Raw genomic sequence first — 19930 nt, forward strand, 5'->3', positions numbered from 1 at the left:
TTATAGGATACTGGAGGATCCAGCTCGATTTTTCCTCTCGCAGAGTGCATAGCAGCCCAATTGTGTGGGGGTTGGGTAAGTAAACCCAATTGGGTGATTGGGTCATCTAGGAGGTAGGGGGTATGAGCATGCCTCCCCAGCAGCCCACTCCCATATGGTCATGTGCAAGTGCCCATTTTCTCATATATTTTGCTAGGTAAACTTCCTTGAATTGGAAAGTAGGATATAATATACTGGGGGAAATACCAATCAGACCAGTTTAGAACTAGAAATAACCTGTGAGTCTTCCCCACCTTCTACACGCACAGAATTGTGAGCCATTTGGGGGCAGGGAAACATTTCTTAAACTTTTTGCTATGGAAGTCATTTTGAGTCAACCCTTTTGTTGTTAAAAAGCAGCATATAACAGTTTTAATAATACATATAAGGCAAACATGCACACACACGAACGCAGACCAGATTAGGGCCAATATATTGAGAATGGAGTATTCTCATCTCCCCCACCCTGGTTAGACTTCTCATTATCTTCTCTGCTCATCAGCATTTGCTAAGTGGGGAACAACCCAGAGAGTCACAATCTGACCTTAATTTGGTCAACAGATAGCAGCACTGTCTGACTGATGTAGTTTACATATGCAAGTTTACAGCTCTCTTTCCCCATATGGTCCCTCTTGTCTCGGAGAGCGTGCAACACAACCACTCTGTGGATGCATCCTGCACTGGAGGCAGCTAGCAACACCAGCACTTTGTCTTTTAGCCATGATCATGGAAATAGTTCCTGCAGACTGCACAGCCCAGTTCTCAGCAAGTAAGTTCAGCATGGATTATCCTCTATGTATAAGGAGTCATGTGGAGAAAATAAGCAGGTGGTGGTTAGTACATGTGAATCAGCCTCCCGATTTAAAATGCATTTCACCCATCCTGCCTTGCTATTTGCTAAATGATACCAGCTCCCAAGAAAAAGCAAATGGGAGAGAAGACCAAGCGGCACTTATTCTATCCCAAAATGTAGGTTAAGTACAGTTTTCTTCACTTCAAAGCTTGACCTAATAGTGATAAACTGAATTACTCCTTTGCTTTGTTCTCTAAGTCTTACCCAATCAATAGTCTCAGCCCTGCTGAGGCTGCAATTACACTTTACCCTCTCCTTCCTATCTGTTTTAAAAATTTTTTTTACATACATTAAAGAGGAAACCCCCAAAACCGCACATGGCTGCCTTTCCCTAATGATAAAGGACAGCAGTGATTCCTCACACAAATTTTACTCAGTTGTCCTTACCATAAATTATTTCACCAGAAGTGCTAATTCAGGTAGCAAAGCTATAGGGAATGTTCTTGGAGCACAGAATAACTGTATTGCATGTATATAATCTATACTGCCCTACTTGCTTCATACTTATTACTTCCTATTTCAAGGAGAAAATAAATATTTCCCCAGTGGGAAATATGATCCATTGCTATGGCACCTAACAATATAAAGCAAATTGTGCTGCAAGTATGAATTAAGGATATGGCTGCTTCAGCACTCTACAGAAGGAATTTTTTTTTTTGTCCTGAGCATTCTCAATAATGTCATTGAGCTCTTTTAGTAGGAGCTTGCATATTGGTTCTAGATGGATGAGTCCCCACCCACCACTCTGTTGTTTGATTGACTTGAAAATAAGCGCAACGATTTCACTTCAGAGCTATGAGGGTCCTGTGATCCCCAGGGAGATATTTTCGGAAGACACAGTGGACTTCAGAGGGAAGGGATGATTGGCAAGAATCATCCCTTCCCCATACTGCCTATACAGCATTAATCTGGATGTCAGTCAGTAAGGTTCTCCACATGAGCAGTGTGGAGAGTCTAAAGCAGGGTTGTGGGGAGAGCGGGGCCCACTCTCCCTGCAGACGAGCAAGGAGCCATCCCTGGGTGGCTGGATCGGCTGCCCAGATGATTACCGGCTCCATCATGGAGCCGGTTGGGGCAGACGGGTTTGAGGGCTTGTTGTAGCCCCCCGGTTGGGGGTCTACTCATGCGTCTCTGTGGTGCGGACCTGTGCTGTGGCAGCACATGAGCAGTTAACTTTCTCTTTGTGTGCATAGCCTCAGTATATATATGTTTATATAGTTTCTATTATATTGTAAAGACTTATTATTTACATAAACAAACTATTGACTGACTGAGGACTGACCTCACTAGCAGAGTCAGAAACCTGACTCAAGCAGCATATTCTGAGCACCATTGAAGGCCATCAATTTGTCAGTCCCCCCCCCCACCATTTATTCCTATATCTTTAATGCCATCTTCTGTCTTAGGCCCTAAAATGTTTTTGGTAGGCCCCAGTTAGAATAATAGCAGTCCCAGTGATGGCAGGAGCATACATAAGTACTGCTACACTAGTTAAATCAGTGGATATATTTCTAATATTGGAATGAAGAGAGTTGAAAAAGATCACAGAGGTTCTTTTGGGTTTGGGCCATAGTGTCCATCAGTACAGATCCAGGTCTTAGACTACAGATTGTAAACATAAGGCAACATTCGGAAATGATCTACACCATAGCATTACAGACCCACATTGGAAATATATTTGTAAAATAAGTCTGAAGTATTCATCTGACATAAATGATATATATAAATAGGAACAGAGATTTATGTTTGTAAAAATGTATGTAACATATTTTTATACCACCCAAAACATATGTCTCTGGGCAGTTTAGAACAAAACAAAATAAATGACAACAAAAGAGTTAAAACATTAGTTAAAACAAATGAATGACAACAGAAAAATGTAAAACATCAGTTAAAATAAATGACAGCAAAAAAGTTAAAACATTACAACAATTTAAAATTTTAAAACAATGTTAAAACTATTTTAAAAGTATTTAATTAAAAGTCTGGGTGAACAGATGCATCTTTAAAGATTTTTTTAAAAATTTCAGAGATGGGGAGGCTCTTATTTCAGCAGGGAGCACATTCCAAAGCTTCAAGGCGGCAGCAGAGAAGGTCCGTCCCTGAACAGACAACAGACGGACCTCTCCTCATGATCTCAATGGAATCAATCAGTTTTCCTAAATTATGGTGCAACTGTAATTTGGTCAACTGTATTTGGGGGGAAAGACATGGCTCCCATACTGTGTAGCAAGGCATTGATCCAAGAAAGGGGTATACTTCCTTTCTTTCCTTCCCTTTCCTGCCCCACCCATGAGATTCTTCCTGGCCTGGCTGGGCTACTACGCTTTGTATCTGTGGGTGCTGAGGAAGAGGATACAGTTGGGCCTGCCAGATAGCTGAGGAGCCCTTTATCCAGGTCTTTCTGCATGAATATGATGGGCAGCCACAGCCAGCCAGTTTCGGGCATTAAGAAAAGCCACCAGTGGTACGTGTGCAATACAGAGCAGCTGTGTAAGTCTCTTCAGCCTATCTTTGTCCAGGATTACCTTGACCAAGGAACACAGATATTCTTGAACAACAGCAACAATTGAAAAATCTGGCTGGCTGTTCATTCAGCTTTAACACTCCTTTTTGTCCTCCATTTTCAGCCTGTTCATGTCTAGGACATCCATCGGTGGGTTGCTGGGAAGAGGTTCAATGTTTGTGTTTTCACCAGAACAATTTCAGAGACATATGTTGGAGCAGGGGAAATGCATGCTTCCCACCATGCACCTTCACTTAACCAAAGTCCAAATGGCTAAGGAAGCCTGGGGGAACATTTGCTCAGTAACTACTTCAGCACTTCCATCTAGTTCCCCATTCAGTGAGAGATGAGTGAGCTTCCCCAGATCATTTTGTATAGCATCAGAAATGAAATTAGTTCTCCTTCTGAGTCAATCAAAGACTCAAAAGAAGGAAGACATGAAGAAAGAACCCTGGTAAAACTGGGAAGAGAGAGGAAAGATAAACACTCTGGAGGGACCCTCAGACTCAGAGGTTGTCTTTCCTTCCCTCTCCTTTTTCTGGGATGCAACCCATTAAGACCCCCATTTGGTCACCATTTAACATAGTGGAGCTCCTTTACATTAAATATGGAGAGAAGGAATTGGCAGTTCTTCTCCTCTGATATTTTAAACCAAGCAGAGAAGAATTCAAGGACTGGTGAGTTTTTCCTTTTCAGGGAGGTTTGGCTTAAGAAGCCCCTAAAATTCATTCCAGATCTTGGGTCAGGATAATTTCACCAGCATCTCTACATGTAGCCCTCATCCACAATCTCTGTAAGTCAGGGAGACTTCCCGCTTGTCTAAGAATTGAAGAGCAGCTGGAGGAGGTCACCTGGAAAACCCACTCAGAAGGTTCTGGCTTGAAGGTATGTTTCAAGTAACTCACAGCTTGTGGCAGGAATTCAAGTCTGTCCATGACAGTACACTAAGGGGAACAACAGAGCTTCCCTGTGCAAAGAGGCTCCTTCATTGATGCTATTGTCATTGTTTCTCTGCAATAAGCATGGAGTAGGGGTGTGCACGGAACCGGTTTAGCCAGTTTGGTTCAAATCTTAACCGGATTCAAACTGAGCCAGTCCAATCCAGTTCTGTGTCCACCCGAACCAGGTCTGGTCTGATTCATCCAACCAGGTCAAACCTGTTCAGGGGATATACTTGTAAAGGGGGATCCAGTGAGGATTCCCCTTTACAAGTACAGGGGGTGGGGTACCCTTTCAGGGGTAAGGGGCAGCAGGGTGGGGGTGATGAGCGAGTAAGTAAGCTGTTTTCCTGGCTGGCATGGCTGCCATTGCTACTGCTTGCCTCTGCTCGCCTTTCTGGTGGCCCCAAGCAGCGCATTTCCCCCTCATTTTCCAAGCCCCAGTTGAACTACCAGCTCAGTAAAAGAGGGGAGAGAGCACTGCTTGGGGCCACTGGGAGCATGAGCGGTGGCAACTGGTGGCGCCAGCTGCCACACCGGCAAAGTACGCAGCTTACTTACTCAATCACCACCCACGCCCGGCCCTCTTATCATGCCGAACTGGTTAACCCAAATTGGGCTTGGTTTGGTTCAATCATGGACTGAACCGCTCCCAGTTTGGTCCTCAATCGAACCGACCACCCAGCTCAGCACAAACTGTTTGTGCAAACCCCTAGCATGGAGCTGTGTGCAGCATTGGTGTGAATAAGGAAATCTCTCCTTTTATGGAAGTTGCCCTGTATACTGCATGGGTCTTTGAATCAGGCTAGTGCCTCTGTGCCTCCAGAGAATGCCTTGCTTCACATAACTGCTCCAATAGAAATATGGATCACTATATATTTTAAGACACAGAAGTTTTTTTAAAAAGGAGATGACGGTCTTTCTGAATTGTACTTGGGCATTTTCTTATGCCAATTAAGCCTTCATTTCTTCATCTCAACTTTATCCATTGTTAACTGGAAATGCACAAGAGTAAATACAGCCCTCCAAATTTCATCAAGTATTCTGAAAGGATTAAGCAAAATCTATCTGAGCAAACATAATATTGTTATACATTTTCTTGAGAAGGATGTAGGATTATTACATGCTGCAGGATTTTCCAACTAAAGGAGCAGGATGCACTGGGACATGCTGCAGCCTACATTAATGGAATATTTAAACATTTGCTTCCTCAACTGAATTTCCAGATCAAAAAGTCAGATCTTTTAAGGGGTTGCTAACCCAGAGTTGTCTCTATTATGGAACTAATTAAAGAAGTATGAAACTTTATGGGAGGTAGGTAGTGTGTCCTGGGGTTATGGCTCCAGTCCTCCGCCCCCCCCCCCCACTTTCCCCTTCTTCTACCCTATCCTACCACTCTTGCATCACCTATGCCATTCTTTTAATTGCAATGACCCCTGCTAAGTGGGCAAAGAGGCACCTTTTAACATGTGATTCTCTTTATTTAGCAGGGGGAGAGTAACTGGCCCTATCCACCCCCAGCACAGTACCTCCAGTGACTACTGCTGGTGTCTATCTTGTGTTTCTTTTTAGATTGCGAGCCCTTTGGGGACAGGGAGCCATCTTATTTATTTGTGTGTGTTTTTCTCTATGTAAACCGCTTTGGAAACATTTTTTGAAAAGCAGTATATAAACTGTTGTTGTTGAATTGCTTCACGTATGCAAACAGCCACCTTGTGAACATGGGCCAAAAGCAAGCCCACATTTGGTGTGGTGTCGAGGGAGGCTGTCAGCAAGTGTTAGTTAGCCCTAGCAATGTCCCAGACCAGTGACTCTAGCACTCTCAGGATGGGGGCAAAGTTTAGTGGCCAGAGCACATGTTTTTCCTGCAGAAAGTTTCACCTTCAATCCCCTACATCTCCAGGTAGAGCTGGGCAAGACCCTGTTTGAAACCCTTGAAAACTGATGATCATCAGGGTAGAAAATACCAACCCCGGATGAATCAATATCTTTCTTAGTATAAGACAGCACCAAGATATGCTGATATATCCACTCTTATTATGCATACATGAAGCTTCAGAAGAGCTCCAATTAACACATAGGAAGCTGTCTCATACTGAGTCAGACTGCTGGTCCATCTAGCTCAGTATTGTCTATACAGACTGGCAACGGCTTCTCCAGGGTTGCAGGCAGGAGTCTCTCTCAGCCCAATAAAAAAATATTGTCCTATTAAAAGAAATTAAAAAAAATCTTGTCCTATCTTGGAGATGCTGAGTGGGAGGGTAGACTTGGAACGTGGAACCTTCTGCTCTTCCCAGAGTGGCTCCATCCCCTAAGGGGAATATCTTACAGTGCTCATACATCAAGTCTCCCATTCATATGCAACCAGAGCAGACCCTGCTTAGCAAAGGGGACAAGACATGCTTGCTACCACAAGATTATGAACAACAGTCTCATTGGCTCCCATGAGGAGGAAATGTACTCAAAGAAGTCCATTGAAATCAAAAGAACACGCTGGGCATGTCAATGAGAGGAAAATTTGGGATGGTATACAAATTTGACAAACAAACAAACAAACAAACAAACAAATGAGTTCTCTAGAGCTCTTTGTGTAAAATGAGAAGCATCCAGTCCACAATGTGTGGCTTGTCATGTATATGACACCTCCACCTCTGCTCTTCATGAACCAGAGACCATATGAACCTTTAGTATTAAGGTAATATAAAATAGTATAACTATAACTAAGAACCCAGATGTCTGGTCATGTTGCTTGTTCATTTATTCATCTGATTTTTGTGTCTTTCCTCCAAGGATATCAAAGCAACACACGTGGTTCCCTCTCAAAATAGGCAACACCAGTTCAGATGCATGTGTAGAGAACAGCCCACATTTGCTGAGGAAAACAGGGATGCTCACTTGTGGTAGGGCTAGAACCAATATTTCTCCAAAGTGAAATTTAAAAGAGAATTTCCAGGTTCCTCTCAAGGAGACATTTCAGAGTATTTTCTCAGATGATTTCTCCACATCTGTGTGCAAGAGCCCCACATTCACTCTTGGTCAAATGAATGTGTTTAGGACGGAACAGGACATAAAGCTCGCACTCCCTTGAGTTGCTCTTGCAAATTCTATAGAACTTCAGTATATTACAAACAATGTTTAGTCAACATTACTAATTCCCATGGAAAACTGAACTACAGCCTCGGGCAATCACAACAGTATTCTTGGCTCTGGTGTGTTCTTGTATGTTACTCTTGGCTGCTAGATGTCCATGGTGAATGTGCTGGAAAGGATTCCACTTTGCTGTGCTCCCCACATGCCTTCCCAGACATTGATGGAGATCTTCAAGGTTCCATTTTTTAAAGGCGCTCCACAGTCACCTCCTCACAGTGCCAGTGGGGCAGTGCAGCCTATTCAGCTTCAGCTACTTGAAGCTGACTATTTGCACAGTGCATGTGCATGTGTGCGTGTGCATGTGTGTGTGCTTCAAAATGGGTGCATACATGTGTACCATGAAAAGAGAGAGAGAGAGAGAGAGGGAGGGAGGGAGGGAGAGGGATAATGAATTCATGACTGCAAAGTATTATAATCATCCACTTATATGAAGGCAATGTTGATGACCCATACAAGTTAGAATTTGATTCATTTATTTCTGTTACCTTTAATTCCAACTGTGACCATCACTGCTCACCACAATTTAACACATGCTGCACAGTTTAATATTGCTGTAGCAATGGACTCTAAATTCTTTGAACAAATGACCATATTGAATGTTTGAGCGACTGACTTCTTATATTTTTCATATTGTTACTGAGTAAGGGGACTGGAAGTGAAAAACAATTTGAAGATTGTCCTTGGAGACTGGTTGCTAAAGAGGATAACACTTTCCTTGTATTCTTCCAGAAATATCACAGACCTGCAAGGTTGAATTATAGGGTTGGTGCACAATTAAATATATCTTAGTTGACTAATCACATGAGTTGTAGCCATTAATTAACTGATTAAATGTGCATATATTTATGTATGCATAAAAAGAATAATTCTGAAGTGAGAAACACAGTGTCACAAACTACCTGGGCTGCAGCCAAGAGCCTTAGGTGCAGTGAGGAGCTGCCCCCTGTGGTGAGCTGCAAGAACTGCAGCCTGGGACTATCACAGAACTAAAAGGGTCTCAGGCTCAGGTTCTGCTGCATCCCGCCTGTGCTTCCTGTCTTGACTCCTCACTTTTGACTTCAGTTCTGATTCCTGGCTTGCTTCTTGGTCCCAAATCCTACGTTGTCACTTTATGTTATGCAGGTCAGGTGATAGCAAGGCAGGTGAGCCAGGAAAGGTAACAAAGCAGACAGGTGGGCAAATCACAGAAGCCACACAAGGCAGGTTAAGCAACAAAGCAAGCAGCAGGGGACAGGAGCTCCCCTAGCAAAGGTGCAGGGGGAGGACTGAGGGCTTGCATTCATAGCAGGATCCTAGGAGAGCCCTCCTCTTGAGAAACTCTCTGGCTGGTTTGCTACTGGTTTGCTATCAAGAGGAAGACCCTAGGCAGACAAGAATGCTCTCTGTCTTCAGACCTGAAACTCAGTCCAGGCCTTATGTTGCCTCCGCTACTGGAGTCTTGGGAGCAATGGAGGGTGCTTGGGAGAAGTGCACAAGGCTCCACTCGGAGGTGCCAAGCCTCAAGAGCTCCTCTGCAGGGATGGCTGGCTTTGGCTGCCCTGGCACTGTTGGTTCTGGTGGGCTTTTGCAGAGGCCTTGAGAAACAGAGGGCATCTTCTCATTTGTACTGGGGTTTGGAGAAGATACAAAGCAATACGAGAGACTCCTGCTGCTCCGTGTCTTCTCCACAATTCAATGCAAATGAGATGCTTCTCCCTGAGCTTTCTGGCATGCACCTGGCTTAAAACAAAGTGAAGTGCAGCCAGCATCACACAGATCCCCTCCAAAACTTCTCAAATGTGCTAGGCCATGGAGAAGGTAAGCAGAAGTAGTAGTCTCTACTAGGCCTGTGCAAATTCAGATTCAAAAATTTAGATTATATCTGAAATTGGCCAAAATCGGTAAAAATCAATAAAATCCAAATCCAAAAAATTAGATTTGTCAACTATTGAAATTAATTTTGGAAATACTTTGGAATTATCAAAATGGAATAGGATTTCACCCATAGAGGTGAATGGGGATTTTTTTAAAAAAATCACTAAAAATCATTGGTAGATCCTAGAGCCTTGAATCGTGCCTTACATATGGAGAAAGAGGTCTGAGCCTCCTGTAGTGAATTTGAAGAGTAATGGTCAATTTGATGATTTTTGGTGAATTTTTGAACTTTTTGTTAAAAATATCTTAAATTGTGAACTCTGGTTGGATCTGAAGCCCTAAGACCATCATTCCACACCCATGTGGAGGAAAAAAGATATTCTTCTGATTTTATATTAATTTTTGTCTTCCTTTTTGCAGAAGCAGATAGTAAAAGTGAAAGTACTTTGAATGTTTCTGTTTTAATTATTTATTATTTATTTATTTATTCAGTTTCTATATCACCCTTCCAAAAATGGCTAGCGGGGTTTACATAGAGAAATAATAAATAAAGAAGATGTGTTTAGAAATAATTTCTCACTTTGCCTTCTAGACATTAAGGGATTAAAAGTCCTTTTAACCCCTTTTAAAAGGTCTGCCTGTTCCTGCAACGGGGAAAAATAATATTATAAAATCAAAGGAATGTCATTTTGCCTCCACATGGGAGTGGAATGATGGTCCAAGTAGGGACTTCAGATCCAGGATGTTTTTTAAGTTCTGTCTTGAAACAAGCCAGATATCACCATTTTGGGCTTGCTTGCTTGCTTGCTCTCTCTCTCTCTCTCTCTCTCTCTCTCTCTCTCTCTCTCTTTCTAGACTGCCCTTATAGAATAGCTCAGGGCAGTTGTAAGAAAGCATTTCAAAAAATCACCAAAAACCAGGGGATTGACCCATAGCTTACCTAGAGTCCTGCCAATGCATGGACTTCATATGTGCCTGATTTCATAATTGTATTCCCACCCACTCCAGAAATATAGAAAGGGGGGCAAAAGGGGCATGCTGTTACCTAGGGATGTGCACAAATAATTTTGGGCAGCTGCAGGGGGCTGGGGGTATGGAGAGAATGAGGCACATAGGTCCTTACCTGCTCTGCCCTGCTGATGTTAAAGTCACGGCACTGTCCTTCCCAAAAGGCCATGTGTGGCTCCATCAAGCGATGGCCATGTGTGTGCCACTGCCATAATGCTGCTGTGCACAGCTTTTGGGGAAGCATAGAGCCGTGACTAGAACAGTGGCGGGGCAGGGGAGAAGCAGGTAAGGACCTGCGTGCCTCATTCTTAAAGCTACTGCTTACCCCCATCCCACCAAAATATTTCAGATGTGTCAGCCCAAATTGTTTCAGTGCCTCACTGAGGTGCCAAAGAGATTCGAGCACATCCCTACTGTTACCCCATTTCATGAAAGCAAAGAGCAGATTCATCCACATGCTGGTGAAATGATGACCCAAGGAGAGACTTCAGTTTCAGAAGTTTTTATAACGTTTTGGCTTGAAACATGTAAGATTTCACCATTTCTAAAAATTTTTTTTCCAAAATTAACAAAAAATTAATAGGATTTACCAATTATCTTCATCTTCACTACAAGGAACCATGACCTCCTTCCCCCTATGTGTGGCAAGTTTCAAGGCTCTAGGACCAACCAGTGTTTTTTGGTGATTTTTTTCAATTTCCCCATTAACCACTATGGGGGGAAATCCAAATTTAAGTCAGAATTCATAAATCAGAATTTGGATTCTGAATCCATTCTGATATCAGATATTGACAGAGCCCATAGAATGCACATACAATATTGTCAAATTTGGATTGCATTGAATCCGGATGCAAATTTTCTGAGTATGCACAGGCCTAGTCTCTTGCACTACTTGAATGGATTCTGACTGTTTCTTACCTTCTCCACACCCCAGCACAAATGAGCAAGTGTGGAAGGGGATCTGTGTGATGCTGTGCCCTGCTCATCAAAGGGTCATAAAGTTGGTGAGTGGTTATCTATCTGCATCCCAGACTGGCAATAATCATACATTGTGATGACACTGGGGAGAGGAGGGCAAGGGAATTTGTGCACAAGTGAGAAGGAAGAGAGGAAGGGCATGTCTGATCCTATTGCCCAAATCTAATCCCTAAATCCAGGTTTTGGCATTAAGTCTGAGTCTCATTTGTAATTGCTTTGATAGGCAGTCTTGAGCTGAGTTGAGTTTATTTTCCTCTGCTAAAATATTGAAGTATGTCCTTAGATACACACTACATTTCATATGAGTGTAATAATCCCATGAAGCACCTAAATACCACAACGCTCTCATCAGCCCTGACATTTTCAAGTGAATTACAACAGCTGTCCTATGTTAAAGGGAAATTTTAATCAAATCCACCTTGATAAGCAGGAAAGGTAAACATGACCAAGCTGCTAATGTACAAGCCATTCCATTAAGTATAAAGCAGAATGTTATGATGGAAATATATGCCCAGCCATCAGATAAATTGTTTATCCTGCTTTTTAAAAATCATGTCCACTAATCAATCTAAGCAGACTCTCTCTCTCTCTCTCTCTCTCTCTCTCTCTCTCTCTCTCTCTCTCTCCAATCAAAATCCAGTCTTAATCTATCATTTAGATTTGTGTTACACTCCTGTCCATCTGCCGAATAAGAAAATGTATCTCTCTTGGCAGTAGGATAGTGATCTGTTGGCAAAGGTGTTGATATAACTCCTTTGTCATGGGCTGATAACACTACCGGATAGAGTTTAGATGCACTGGGGCTTCTAGCCTCCTTGTGGGTGGGTGGGTGGACTTATTAAAGTTCATCCAGATGATGGATCTAGATTCCTGATAGCCCTGGAAGAGTTTCCGGTTGCCAGGATTATCTGTTGCCTGTTGAAGCTCTGGATGATCTCTGGAATGGGGAAATTACCTGGGTGGAAATTGCAATCATTCCTGGTTTCTTGTGGAGCAGGGTATGATGAAATGTCCAAGACAAGAGCTAGAATGATGATTAAGAAGAAAGACTCACAATGACTGAGTGAACACATAGGCTACAACCCATTTTAGGGCCTATTCCATGGCACTGAGGAAATCATACTTCTCTGGGACCACTGCATCTGCATAATGTGAGCCGACAGGCTAATTTGAGTGGAGGAATCCTTGGAAGCTCACTGTGACCAGTTTGCAAAGTACTGGTTGTTTGTATCAATTCTGACTTGGACTGTTAAGTTAATTGTGGAGTCTGTGGATTTGCAGAAACTTTTGCTTCTCTTGTTATGGATATGATTCATCTTTTTCAGCCCTTGAATTCTTGTGCTTTTGATTCTTGCCTGCCCTGGCTATTTAAAGTTGTCAGAGTGGGGGATGAGCATAATGGGTGAAGGAAACAATGGGAAAGATAGTGGTGATTAAGCACAATTGAAATAAATGAGACAAGTTAGTCATCACTAATGTTGTCTGGATCTTGCCCAATAAATGCTTCCTCAGGGGCAGTAAGATATCAGCTGTTTTGAAGGAAGTGGAGGTGACAATAATTTTAAAAAGAAGTGTTCATGATATGGTTCATTTTAATGGAAAGGCAAAATATAAATTCTCATAATAAAGAAAGTAAATACATTAAGACTGCATCATGTAATAGTTCAAAGCCACTTCCCAGTATTTAGTAATATTGGGAATATTACTATTCCCAATATTAGTAATTTCCATATCTAGAATAGAGCTATGTAGCCCTGGATATTAATCTCCATATACAGGATAGGGCTATGTAGAAAGGAGCAGGCTAGATTTTATTTGCTGTGGGCCATTGGACCACCCTCCCCAACAATGTCTTATTCATCTCTTTACTTCCTCCTGTATGTGAGTGAATGCTTATTATTTATTCCAATGGGGCACAAAATAATACTGCAGTTGAAGAACAATAGCGGTGAGGACAAAACGTGCCTTCAACCTCCAGCATTGAAAGCCCTGACGTCAGTGACAGGAATACCACAGGGATGTGAAATGGGTATTTGTGCTTAGATCACTCAGAGAGGACTGCAGCCTCCCAGGGTCTTTGGAATATGTAAGCCGTCTCTGGCTCCACACTGGACATTCTTCTTCCAGAATTAATTAAAACTTACCCCAAATCACACCTAAGCCTCCGATGGTCATGGAGGAGGAAATACCAATGATGACAGAACTACCTTCAAGCTACTTTGTTTTCCTACCTCCATCTTATATTTTTGTTTCAGACCATTTTACATTTCTCCTGCCCAGCGAGTTCCCAACTAACCTTGACCTACTTTGAAAGAACTGTTGGGCTGTCAGTCAGGTTTAAAAGAAGTCATTAAAAGCTGACTGAGGTACCTTCTGTCAGCTTTGTGAAATCCCCTGTTGTACAAAACTGCCCTTCAAAAATGACACTGCAACTAATTAAAAGTAACTTGTTGAATCACAGCCATGACATCAACCAATCCAACCAGCAGCTTGTCAAACCATTCAATACTGGCCAGCAGGTTTTGCTTCCTTGATAGTTAAAACCCAAGAGGAAGAAACACAATTGCAGAGGACTGTGAGTAGGAAAACTGAACTCTGTCAGTGCAACCCAAGCCCCCAAACTGATTTCCAACACAGAATACACAAGAGGTGTATCAGTGAGAAAGTAGGATTTGAATGAGATCCTACTCCCCACCCCAAGGGTCTAGCTGGCACTGCTTTCCACTTACTGAAGAAATGGGGGGAATTGTCAGACTGTGGCACAGGCAATGTATTCCCAGTTCTCAATGTTAGGAGGGATGGGGGTGCACCAGCCTTTTCTGCTGCCGCTTCATGTGCTGCTGCTTGTGGGCTAAGGCACTGGACTTAGGGACCATCCCTTTTCATAGTCAAGCTCTGCTTGTTTTAGGTGGTGGTGGGGAAGCACTGGGAATGGATCTTCCTATCTGGTGCCTTTCTCCTCTTGCTTGCTTTCCACAGAACTAGAAGCAAAAGTAGGGCGGTCAACTCATTATTCTGTTCCTGTTCAGTCATCTTCTCCAAGATAGGGCTGAGAGAGATTCCTGCCTGCAACCTTGGAGAAGCTGCTGCCAGTCTGTGTAGACAATACTGAACTAGATAGACCTATGGTCTGACTCAGTATATGGCAGCTTCCTATGTTCCTAGGACTACTCTTCCCAGTACTCCATGCATACCTTCCCAGGTGTCCCTCATTGACAAGGCTCCATTTCACTTAAAGCTCAACCTTCAGCACTAGGAAAAGCACCTTATTGTGTGGTAGGCACAGTGCCAAAGGCAGAGAGAAGCACGATACATTTGGTTTTGGCTAAAGCTTTGCACAAACCTAATGAACAATTCATCACCTAAGTGCACTTAAGGTTGATGGGAGCTACCACTGGCTCCCAGGCTGAAGACCATTGGTGTAAGGGTTTGGGAGTCTTAAACCGGAACTCTGGCTGCAGAGCTTAGGTGACTTACTCCCTGTGCCACCACAGCAGCTTCCAGGCAGCCGACTCTGCTGCAGTGCAAAGCCACTCCCCTAATGGCCAGAACTGGTACTGCAACTCTTCAGACCAGATGCCTTGAAGAACCAATAGGAGGCTCACTATCCCCCATTTAACACTGATGCTCAGACTTGACTCCTTACTCTGACCAACATAGCTCAACAGAGCAACAACATTCACCGTAGAGATGGTGTGAGGAATAACTTCATTTAGGGCTAAATGGATGCTTGTCTTTTTTAATATAGAGTTCAGTATTAAATATTTCAATCATTTTGCATTCAGGCACATCAAGCACAACCCATCCCTGACTCCACCTTCTGCCTTTAGTCTTTGTGATCCCCATCTACCCAATCTGGCACTTAACCCCTCTTGATGATGTTGGTTGCCTCTTTATTGGCCTTCGTTGCCATCAGACCCCACCCCTTAGCTACATCCTGGCTTGGAGTCATAACAAGTACTGACACAAGGTCGCAGGGATGCTGATTGAAACTGAACTTTTGTTCAAGAGTTACATCAAACTGCATTCTGCTGATCTCAAGAAAAGAAACAGAAAAGAAGTACACAAGGATCTTTAAAGGCCAAAGGGGCTCTTTGGTGTGGTGTGGAATTACTCCTGCACTTGAGTCTGTGGATAGTGTTAACACCAGAGCACTTTTCAAATTCTCATGAGTGATAGATTCAATAGCTGTCAGGTATAAGTAAGCTATGTGTTACAATGATGTACTGGATTAATTTCCCGGACATTCAGTGGACATTTGGAAAATTAATCCAAAGTCTAACTTGGCTTTACATCAGCTTAGACTCTGATGATGATATCATAAATCTTTATGTCACTAATGGCCTTCAAAGATACTGCAGCTTGCAAAGCAGAGGTAAGACCAACTGCTGCAGAAGTCACATGGAGAGAGCCAATCCTACTTTGGTGGCCCCGAATACCACACTGCAAGTGCAACAGGCCTCTCTCAAAGAATCATGAGGACTGCTATCCCCATGTGTAGTAAGACTCTAAATGCAGTGTGCATGCATGGTGGCATCCAAGACCTTCAAGCAAAGTGTCCCCTTCATGGCAAGGACTGGGCCTCACTGCTGCCCCCACAGTATCAAGAATTTCTTGGTGAGGAAGATATTTTAAAAGATGGTCTCCTTGTCTGTCAACAAACAGATTGTGGGGAGGGGCATTCAGGGAATAAGACAAACATATAAATTGTCAGATATGTGTGCCAGAAGCTTCTGAATTGCTAGATTGGAAAGTTCCTTCTCATCAAGGAATAATTTTTAGCCTGCTTTCCAGTAGGCTTATGAGATCACCAGGCATTCTGTGTGTGTGCGTGTGTCCGTGTGCCCTCCCCATCAACTTCGCAATGCCTGGACAAATATGAACCAAATTGGATACAGTTGTAGGGAGACATAGGGACACCTCAAAGGCATAGTTTGTGATGATGTCATCCACCCCAATCCAAGATGGCGGACATGTAAACTTTTGAGGCACAAGTGGACTAGCTTGTGAACCGCTTTACCGATTAGAACCAAATTTGCTACAGCTGTAGGGACACCTTGTGACAATGTCATCCACCCTGATCCAAGATGGCAGACATGTAAACTTTTGAGGTGCAAGTACACTAACTTGTGGACTGTCTAACTGATCTGAACCAAATTTGATACAGCTGTAGTGAGTGCCACACAGGGACACCTCAATGGTGTAGTTTGTAATGATGTAATCCACCCCGATCTAAGATGGTGAATGCATGAATATTTGAGGTGCAAGTGATCTAACTTGTGGGCCTTGATTTGAACCAAATTTAGTCCAGTTGTAGAGACAGTGAAAGGAAAGTAGGCTGATTAGTTCTTACTAGAACTTGTTATATACGAGTTCAATACACAACACAGTGCATGTTTGCTCCTTCCATCAATTTGTTTAAATGCTGTAACAGTAAAAACAAGTAGTTCTAAGTAGAACAAATGGGGCCTATATTCTGCTTATTTTAACATGCTGACTCTTATCTAGGAACCCTTCCATGTGTGGATTTTGTTTGTATCCGATGGCCTGCACATGGGTTACAAAGGGGAGTTATTTGAGGGGATGTCATTTCGAGCTAACATAGCAGATCAGCAAAACAAAAAACAAAACACCCCACTGGGATCCCCTAGCACTCCTCCTTTGCACTGTGAATTTGTTTGCCCCCCCTTTTATTTTAACTAAGCAGACAACAACAAAAATTAATAATCATATTAATAATTACATGAATTTGGTTTGTATTGGATCATATATATGACAGATGTTAGAGGGGGGCACATGGACACACACAGAGCCATGGTGATCTCATAAGCCCTCTTCAGTCATAGGTTATTAATAGTGATAGGATGGTCTAACTGATATGATGATAATGACCCTTGTTATTCGCAGGGATTCTGTTCTTGCCTAGAGGTGTGATACAGAAAGCATGAATAACAAAAACTTGAGTGAATGGGAATTGGGGAATTAGGTTCCTGGAGATTAAAAAAGGTCCAAAATGCAGAAATAAAGCAAATGGAGTGTAGTGCCTTGCTCTTCAGCCCTCCAGCTCTCCAGAAAGGCCTCCTAAGGCCTGCAAATCCTCCAAATTTCAAAGCAATTTTGGGGAATTCTTGGGGGATTTTTTTCAAAAGAGTCACAAAATTGCTTTATGCTGCAAAATGGTGGCTGGAAATGACATTGGAAGTCATTTCTGCCCACTCAGGAACCGTGGATAGGCAAATTTTACCTATATTTAAAACCATGGATAAAGAAACTGAGTCCCTATGACTGACCTGTGGATCTGTGAAACTACAGGTGCCAGGACCGCAAACAAGGGCCACCTGTAATTTTGTCTGCATGTTGAAAAAACTTCTGCAAAAGGACAGGGCCTTCTCAGTGATAGCCCCTAGGCCCTAGAACTCCCTTCCACATAAGATTTGAAGAGTCCCATCCCTCCAAGACTTCAGGAGGAAACAAGCAGCCTGTCTATTTCACCTAGGAGAGGAGAGCTGGTCTTGTGGTAGCAAGCATGACTTGTCCCCATAGCTAAGCAGGGTCTACCCTGGTTGCATCTGAATGGGAGACTTGATGTGTGAGCACTGCAAGATATTCTCCTCAGGGGATGAAGCTGCTCTAGGAAGAGCAGAAGGTTTCAAGTTCCCTCTCTGGCTTCTCCAAGATAGGGCTGAGAGAGAGTCCTACCTGCAACCTTGGAGAAGCCGCTGCCAATCTGTGAAGACAATACTGAGCTAGATAGACCTATGGTCTGACTCAATATATGGCAGTTTCCTATGTTCCTAAGGTTTTGAAGTACTTTGCCAATTGACACTGACCTGAAATTGGTTTGTATACTGTCTGTGCACTGTGGGATGATTTGTTCTTACTATTTTATTGAATTTTGCATTTAATGTTATTGTTATCCACCTTGGGGCAAGCAGGCAAAAAAAAAAAAATAAATTAAAAAAATATATGCCAAGCTAGCACTGTAATATTGGGGTGGTGGGGGAACCCTATTTCACAAAAGTCTAATGCTTTCTCCATATTTCTTCATTTCCCCCTAAGGAAATATTGGACTATTGTTGATGCATGTCTTCTTTTGACAGCTTTGCCATTTATTTGACAATCACACTACAGTCAATTTGACTATTTCAATTTAATAGTTTGAAGATTATTTCCAGAGGGACTGATCCCAATTGCCTCACTCCCACTGAGTAATTATTTCTATTGATTTGCGGGGGGTGGGGGGAGAATTGAAGTAGAATTCTAGATAACCAAAGCCATCCACATTCAGCCAATTTTGAGATCTATAGCTGGAAAAATTACTAAATGGATCCTATCCAGAAAACCACTTCAGCATATGAGCAGCCTTGACCCAGATCAATGGAACTGGTCATGTGGTTAGCAAAAACACATATTTCCACTCAGATCATTGTCCCTTGGCTTTTGATAGCCCTTCTTTTTCAAGGGTGTGTGAGAAAATCACTTTATTTGGGAAACTACAATTAAAACCCACACCCTCAAAGTTTAATGAGCAAAATGTTTTAACTGTGTGTCATGAAGTGAACACCAGGTCTGACCCTGGGGAAAGTGCAGAGGCAGGATGAAGAGGGGTTCGCGAGATCTCCGCCACCAGGGTCGGGGTTCGAGGGATCTCTGTCTCATCAAGACCTCCGGTATCCTCTGATCCCCTCAGTACACCCTTACCTTTATCCTCTGATTCAGAAGACGAGGCAAAGGCTCCACCACCAATTCACCAACTCTATCACAGCCAGCACCTGGAGAATAAGGCACTAGTTCTTAAGTCTTGGATTTTTCCAGGCTTGGGTTGGGCTTGCTCTCCTCCCTCCTCTATTGAAGGCCTCAGTAAGCAACTTTGTTGTAAATGTGCCCCAAATAGTTTAATTTCTTGCTCTCTTGGTTCCCTGACTGTGTCAAGATGGGTAGGAGCAGGAAACCCAGGGTAGAAAGGCTCATATGGAGCCTTGGGACCCACTCCTAACCAGCTGCTTTGGAGAAGGGCTACACCATTCTTTAACCTTGGTTATTACTAAGGTAAAAGGTTAACAGCCCCTTCCAACCTCAACAGCCCCTATCGTGTGCATGACCGGGGCTGTTTGCAGCAGCTCCTGGCAGCCCGACATCCTTTCAGTAATAGAGTGCTGCCTATAGAGTGGCCAGGAAGCCAGGAGCTGCTGCATTGATGAGGACAGCTTCTCCATTGCTGACACAATGCATTGTGGGATACTGGAGGACTTCCTCCTCCAGTTCCTTTGTGCAGAGATCTCCACCACACCGATCGTGTGAGTGTGCAGTGTGATGGAGCATTGGAGAGCATTTACTTGCATGGGGGGAGGTAGGTATACTCCTGCCTTCTCCCAGCCCTCTCTAGCCCCAGGAAGTTTTGTTGTGTGGATGACATTCTTGTCTGCTTGACTTCGACTTAGCCCAGGGGTTCTCAAACTTTGGTCCCCAAATGGTATTGGACTACAACTCCCCTCATCTCCAGTCACAACTGCCCTTGTGGCTAGAGATAATGGAAGCTATGGTCCAACACCATCTGGGGACTCAAGTTTGAGGACCCCATAGTTAGCCTGTTCTTGCTCAACC

At 43.1% G+C, this 19930-nt stretch overlaps 1 long non-coding RNA gene across 1 annotated transcript; it reads right to left on the bottom strand.

The window, feature by feature from the left end:
* Positions 1-380: 380 nt before the first annotated feature.
* On the bottom strand, positions 381-19456 carry LOC128343647 (uncharacterized). Its single transcript, XR_008315633.1, has 2 exons — positions 19028-19456; positions 381-831 (listed from the first exon to the last, which is right to left on the bottom strand). It is a non-coding gene; the product is annotated as an uncharacterized LOC128343647 (long non-coding RNA).
* Between the last annotated feature and the right edge of the window lie 474 nt (positions 19457-19930).

The sequence above is a fragment of the Hemicordylus capensis genome, chromosome 1, assembly GCF_027244095.1.
Source record: "Hemicordylus capensis ecotype Gifberg chromosome 1, rHemCap1.1.pri, whole genome shotgun sequence".
Taxonomy (NCBI): Eukaryota; Metazoa; Chordata; class Lepidosauria; order Squamata; family Cordylidae; genus Hemicordylus; species Hemicordylus capensis.